Source organism: Gymnodraco acuticeps, unplaced genomic scaffold (assembly GCF_902827175.1).
Source record: "Gymnodraco acuticeps unplaced genomic scaffold, fGymAcu1.1, whole genome shotgun sequence".
Taxonomy (NCBI): domain Eukaryota; kingdom Metazoa; phylum Chordata; class Actinopteri; order Perciformes; family Bathydraconidae; genus Gymnodraco; species Gymnodraco acuticeps.
Genome location: NW_022991304.1, coordinates 179212 through 186269, shown reverse-complemented (window position 1 = coordinate 186269; position 7058 = coordinate 179212). Strand labels below are relative to the sequence as shown.

At 38.8% G+C, this 7058-nt stretch overlaps 1 long non-coding RNA gene across 2 annotated transcripts; it reads right to left on the bottom strand.

The window, feature by feature from the left end:
• Positions 1 to 1401: 1401 nt before the first annotated feature.
• On the bottom strand, positions 1402 to 4286 carry LOC117562408. Of its 2 annotated transcripts, none has more exons than XR_004571532.1 (3): positions 4148 to 4286; positions 3470 to 3534; positions 1402 to 1646 (listed from the first exon to the last, which is right to left on the bottom strand). It is a non-coding gene; the product is annotated as an uncharacterized LOC117562408 (long non-coding RNA). The 2 variants fall into 2 exon arrangements; XR_004571531.1 differs by lacking the exon at positions 1402 to 1646 and adding an exon at positions 2887 to 3183.
• Positions 4287 to 7058: the final 2772 nt, after the last annotated feature.

The following is a 7058-nucleotide window of genomic DNA, read 5'->3' as shown; positions in this document are numbered from 1 at the left end:
TGCTTTAACCACTAGGCGGTACGGGTTAAAAAAAACTGTCAACTTTAAAGTGTTAACAAGACAAATTATACTGCTGTTTCCAGTTTAGTTTATGATGGATGTATTTTGTTATCGACACATATATTGTTTTGATATTTGTGACACAAATCTTCGGAAAAAGTGTGTTTGGTATCTGAAATAAATTAGGGTTATGCAGGTAGCGGAGAGTGGTCTGGCTCCGTTTCCACGGCAACGGTGGCTGAGGATCATGGGTAATCTAGCCTTCCGCTGTCCAAAAAGACCACAAAAAAACGAGTAAAAAACCTTTGAAGCCCCTGTACTGATATTTAGAAGTTATCTACTGGCACTTCAGCATATTAACTGGAGAAAGAATGATAACACTAAATTCCTCCCATCAAGAGCTCCCCATCAAACACCGCATTGACTTTAAAATATTACTTTCAAAGCCCTCAACAACCTTGCCCCCCCCGTCGCCTCAGATGTTAGCTGAAGCTAACCTACTGCAGCCCATCAGGACAAAGCTCCAGACCTAGGGTGACAGGGCCTTCGCAGCAGCCTCCCCCACTCCCTCTCCAGCCACGTCAGATCCGTCAACATCATTCAAACAATCTCTCAAAACTCACCTTTTCACTCTTGCCTTCAACTCCTAATCAACTAACCCTTTCTCTTATTCCACCTAGCTTAGCACTTTCTACTTTTGTTGTTATTTTTGTTTTACTTGCTTGTAAGCGCTTTGAGGACCAGAAGCACTTTATAAATGTAATGTATTATTAAATTAAAATAGCCTACAAACAGTGTATTCTCAAAGGATTGAAGCATTGGCTACTTATTTCTTGATATGTTGTGCATTAAGCATTCTGTTATTAATGTTTTCAATAATGTACTATCATCCCAAGGACCGCTTGTGGGCTGCTTCTGTGTATTTCAATCAGGAGAGACTTCATTTTGTTTAAAGAACATTTATTGACACATGCCATACGTGAAATGTTAAGTCTTTGGCGATTAGACCCCGATCCTGAAATGGTATATCGAAAGGGGGAAATGCAGCTGTGAGCATATAGGGAACCCCTCCGGGGTCTAGTCACTGGTGGTGATGCTGAAGATCTGGATTTGATGAGGAGATGGGATGAAGAGGGGGTGTGATGAGGTCTTTGGATTAGCTCTCCTGGCACTGGATGTGATGAAAGGAGGTGGATGAGGAGGAGGCGGGCGGAAGCATGAACACCTGAAATCACAGCTGACTGCCATTTTAAAGTTTGGCTGCAGCACAGTGATTGGCTGCTGGAGAATGAGGTGAATGTAATATGTTAAAGAGAACGCCTGTGATGAGCTGATTATATGCAGCTGCGGAGTGAATGTATATATACAGTATATATATATATATATATATTATCTATATACCCCGTCTTCCTGAAAGAATTTGCGCTCAGCTTCATTTTACATCAATATGCAATTCACCTGTGAAATTAATTGCCAGTGGCCATAAAACAATGCATACAGGGATCCTTCAAGTCAAAAAAATGTTAAGTCTGTTGCACTTTATTAATTCCATACAAACACCAAAACATGTATTGTTTTGTTTGGCAATGGGATTTGCATGGGGTGGGAATCAGGCTGCTTGCCAGGATGGAGGCCAGCACATACCACTGAGAAAGAAATTGTTAGGATCTGTCTGTGTTGGTGTTTTTCTTGTCTTTTTCTATCTTTGGGTTTCCTGTTTTATTTTGTAAAGTGTTCACCCCCGTTTCCTGCCTGTTTGCTTTCTGTCTGTTTCCCTCCCCGATTACCCGATTGTGTTCACCTGGTACCTCTGTGTTTTCTCCTCCCTCCTCACCTGTCTCGTGTTTATGTGATTAGTCCTGGGTGTATTTAAGTTCTGGGTTTTCTGTCTCTCTTTGTCGGGTTGTCTTGTGTTATGACCAGTTCATCGGTGAGTGTTCCGTGCTGTCTTTGTGTAGCCTATATCTAGCCTTGAAATAAAGGAATTATTGTTACTCTAATCTGCATTTGGGTCCTGCTTCCTGCACACCGTAACAGCCACCGTAACAGAAATAAAATAAAGGGAGGGTGAAGAAGAATTAGTGAGCAGTAATACACATTAAATTGATTTTCATTAGGCTACTGTAACATTTGTATACTGTTTTATAAACGTTTGAAGACAAGTGCAGTGTTGTATGAAGTATTTGGTATTCCACTGTATGGATGCAGCGATTAACCAATGTCACTTTTAACAGTTCAGCTACACTGAGTGTTTTTGTTCTCACTCTCTAAAAAACTACATTATGGTATGTTAAGGTTCATTACAGCAACTGTTGCTCATTGGAAAATATGGAAAACGGGTTAATCGTGTTAACAAAGGTAAAAAGGCACAGTAGCTGAAAATGCCAAAATGTTGTGGAAAAATCCTATAAAACCTCTAATTATAAGTACACATTCATCCATCCTTAGTGTAATAATTGTAAAACCCAAAGGTGATGTTTCCTCAGACTATTATCATAGCATCAAAATGTAAAATAATTGCATCCCTAGAGCCTTACAGCACAACATTTCAAGTGAATAATAACTCCTCCAACAGGCACATTGTATTCTAAGATAAGGGATAACATAGCATTTGATAGATAACAAACAGTCTATAGATCCCCTTGGGGAAATTATATCATGATGCGTTTGTTACGTTACAATTGTATCTGCCCAATAATAGGGTACCGATATATTTCCCTTTGTTGTAGTTTACGGTTTCACCACTTGATTGTCATCACTGTTGTTAATTTGCACTATCTGTAGATGAATGTCTAATCATAATTCTTTGACCTAGTTCCTTTACATTTCTGTTGGTGTTTGGTGATTATTTACTAATACTTTAGTAAGTGTGGACTTAACGCCAGAGTAGCTAACGTGAACCTGGTGTCTCTGTGGTGTAATCAAATATTGACACAGCTTTAATTAAATAAACTACCTAGTTTCAATGTATCGTTTAGTGTGGACTTTGCACATTTAAAATAACTTGTGTATAGCTGGTGCTACAGACAGCAGAACTTTTTGCATTTTTCTTTAACAAATGCCACCTAAGATAATGGCATGCCAACAATTACCACAAATGTACACATAGATGTAATTGTACAAAAGCCAATTAACATACCAAATGGTGCAGGGCTCCCAGTCATAAAGGTGCTCCGTCCCCCCCTGTGGTAGGCAGACAAAGACATTGTACATCTGTATGTTATTTGAACGTTGTACTTTCACAAGTACTTATATATGTATTATTCAAATAGTTTGCATATATTTAAAAAAATAGTCATGAAAAAAGACATCTGACCGACTAGAGGGATTTACAGGATGTTTACACAAATAGCTTAATATTGTGAATTGGACAACAGCATTCCTTCAAGGTAAGATAAAGTCATTGCTATACAAATTCAGAAAAGTTATCCAACAGCAAACACTGTCATCCAGGTAATCATTATCCTACCTTTCGGTTCCTTGTCTTTATTATGTTGCGGACAGGGAACACCTCCAGATGGTTGTGAGAGCAATCTGTAATTGTATGGAATACATTATTTGCACAAATGTGCAGAACAGGTAAAGTATGTTTTGTATTGGGCTCATCTCAGAATGCACAAACATTTCCACTGTGTGACATAAGCACATTTAGTGTTTCCTACTGAGCAATCACAGAAGTTTAAGAGTCTACACATGCTTTTATTCTAAATCTTAGCTTCTCTGCCATTCCTTCGGGATGTTGCTGTGTCTGCTAATGGACTGATTACATCTTACATTGCTTGCTACTGAATGGATATGTTTTAGTCTTATATTCATTACACTAGTACTTGGGGTCTGTAGCACTATATTACATTAAGCAAGGATGTGCAAGCTTTCTATTCAATTATAAAGTATAGAAAGGTTTTAATGAATGTGACTTCAGCTTATCAGACAACATACATACAGGTTACTCTGTTGTGTCTTTGTTTTAACTCCAAAATGTGCATGTGTGCGAAACATAAATATAGCATCCATGCATAACATTTGAAGGCAAATATGAGTCCGGCCTTTAATAAATCAATGTTTGGAACGTCTACAAAAATCGCAACATTAACTTACTGATGCTTATGTGGCATCTAAATGTGAGTAGAATACAAGCTAAACATACCTTTAATTGTTTTGGTTCTTTTACGTGGCTGCCGCACTGGTGGGATTTGGTGTGATGGTTCCAGCATAATTTGAACCTGGTGTGATGGTGGGTGGGTGCTGGGAGCCTGGTTTGGTGGTGGGTGGGTGCTGGGAGCCTGGTTTGGTGGTGGATCTGCTGTTTCCTGTGGTTGCTGGTTATGGGTGATGGATCACATGACACCAAATTTAAGATGTAGCTTCCATCGGGCAGTTGGTTGGGTGGGTCTTGGGGTGGTGTTGGTGTGTCAGGGTGCTCCTCTTGGTCTGGGTTGAGTCGTGTCCAACCTACAAAGAGTTTGTTGTACAAATCTGTTTAAAAGCCCACATATTTATTTATTTATTATGTATAATACCATAAATGTTGCATTGGTTAGTTATCTGTTCATATATAATATATTTATATACATATCCACATCTGTTTATACAACCTTTTCATTCATGCCTCCCCATATTAGTATTTCATTTTACTTTCTGTTTTATCTTATTCTATTTTATATGTATATATTTGACTTATTCCTGCATGTAAGTTTTGCACCTACGTTGTTGGACTAGTTTCTTCTTGCACTATTTTATTTCTTCTTGTACTATTTGTATGCTGCATTGTTGGAGGAGCCTGGGAGTTAAGATTGTCATTGCCAACAACTACGCTGTAGCTGTGCATATGACAATAACACCTTTGAACATTGAATGTTCGAAAACAGGAACATGGAATACACACACATACATTATCAATGTGAAAAACATGCAAACAAAGGCAACCCTAACCTAAACTGTAAAAAACAAGATTGATTGAGTATGATGTCACCCACAGGTATCTGCTTGGCATCAGGGCAGAGGAGCCAGAGAAGCTGAGGGTTGTCCACAGAGCCACTGCTCAGCGCAATTTATTTGAAGAAGATACCATTTTTTCTGACTATGTGACTGTGACTCTGATTGTGGTGGAGGAGGTCCCAGAACACTTGTCCCCTCTTAATTCTTACATTCAGGGCGTCCTAGCAGTGCCAGTGGTCCACCATGCAGCATTACGAGTATCATACAGTAATTAAATGTTTACAACAATCAATGATCGCAAAAGTCAATGGTATCCCCCACACTGGGTTATCATTGGAAAATGGAAGTTTGATAAGTGAACAAAATGTATTTATTACATTTTTGGCCAGCAATATAATTAGGACTCATATGTGAGATTGTGCGAGAGCTGTCACTGGCTTTACTTCTAGACTTTGCTATCCAAATGTGTAGGTGGGAAAGATGTGCTGGGTGAGGTCACTTGAGAAGACGTGTGTGGGGGCCGCAGTGTCTTCAGCGCGCTCTTTGTGCACCACAGAACGCTTTGGAGACACAGTCTGGTACTTGCATCTGTTCTGCTATTGTTTACTGCTATTTCATGTTATCTTGGATTGTTGTCATCAGCTGTGGTGCGCTCCACAACTGACCATGAGTGTCAGTACTATACTGTTTCAACCATCTCCTCTGCGCTCCGATGGGGAATGTGATGGCGAGACAGTGCTGATGAAATACAAAGTGGATTTGATTTGAGATTTGAGTTGGCTTACTTCTTTTACAATTGAAAGATGCTTATGGAATTAGTTATGGCTCACAAGCATATGCACAAATAACACTGATGGTTTGAATGTAGGATCTTTAAGAAACGTGTGATAGTAACTGAAATTAAATATGAGAGAGGCTTTATTATATGTATAATGATGCTTATAACATGTATTTCTACAATCTGGCTTCAATTCACCACCTTACCATCTGCATAGACAGTTTCCCCTGTCACCATAATCTTCTGTAAACATTTTTCAAAATATAGATTACAACTTTTGCATGGGAAGTGGCATACACCTCTTTCAAGCCCTGTTTTGTGCATACATAACAGTTATAAATGAGACCCCAGCTTTTTTAAATGACTCTTTGTTGCTTTGAAATAAACAGGACAAATCAACACCACACATTGTATAACAGATAGTCAATATATGCATGAGTGACTCGTGCAGATGGTTATTAAATAAATGCAATCTCACCTGCAACCATCAGCTTGTAGATGGCCTCCACATTGTCGAGGCATGTCTTGGCTGATGTGCTAAGCTGGGCATACATGGGCATCAAAACCTTTGTTTTAGATGTCCGTGGCACCAATTTGGTAGGGGGATACGCCAGCAGCAGCAGGGGCTTCAAGCCAAGGGCATGTAACTTTTCCAGCTGGGAAAATAATTGTTGAGAGGTAGAGAGATTAATTAGATAAATACACAAAACTGTTGTTTACATTTGAATTTATCTGCAAGCTTGCCCTGAAGTAGCATCAAAATAAATCTACACTAATATCCTGGCATCATAATAAAAACAATGATTTGTTCATAATGTTTTGTTGGATACATTTGGGATTTTTAACTTATGAGACACTTCCTAAACTTCCTACACATAATAGTTAATTCTGTTTGAAAATCATTAATCATGAATGATATTCTCATTAATGTGGATGTGAAGCAATACCAGTTAATTTATAATCCTCTGTCAAAGTAATAAAACTACTTTTCACACTTTTGGTGAATGAGATCATTCTGTAAACTACATACCAGAAGGGCGGCGTCATCAATAACGTGGGACTTGATTCTGTTTTTAGTCATGGATGACAACCACTGCTTGTGCTGGCTTTGGAATTTGTCCATTTTCTTTTTGAGTCTCACATTTTTTGGCTGTGGATGTTCACATAGTGGACAGATTTTATTTCCACAGTAAATTTGTTCACTACAGTTTGGGCAGGTCTTTTTTTGTGACCCTCCAGCCATTTGTAGGAGTGAGAGAAAGACAGGAGAGTGATTAACAGAGAAAGTGAGAGAGTGATTAAAAGAGAAAGTGAGAGAGTGATAGAAAGAGAGACAGTGAGA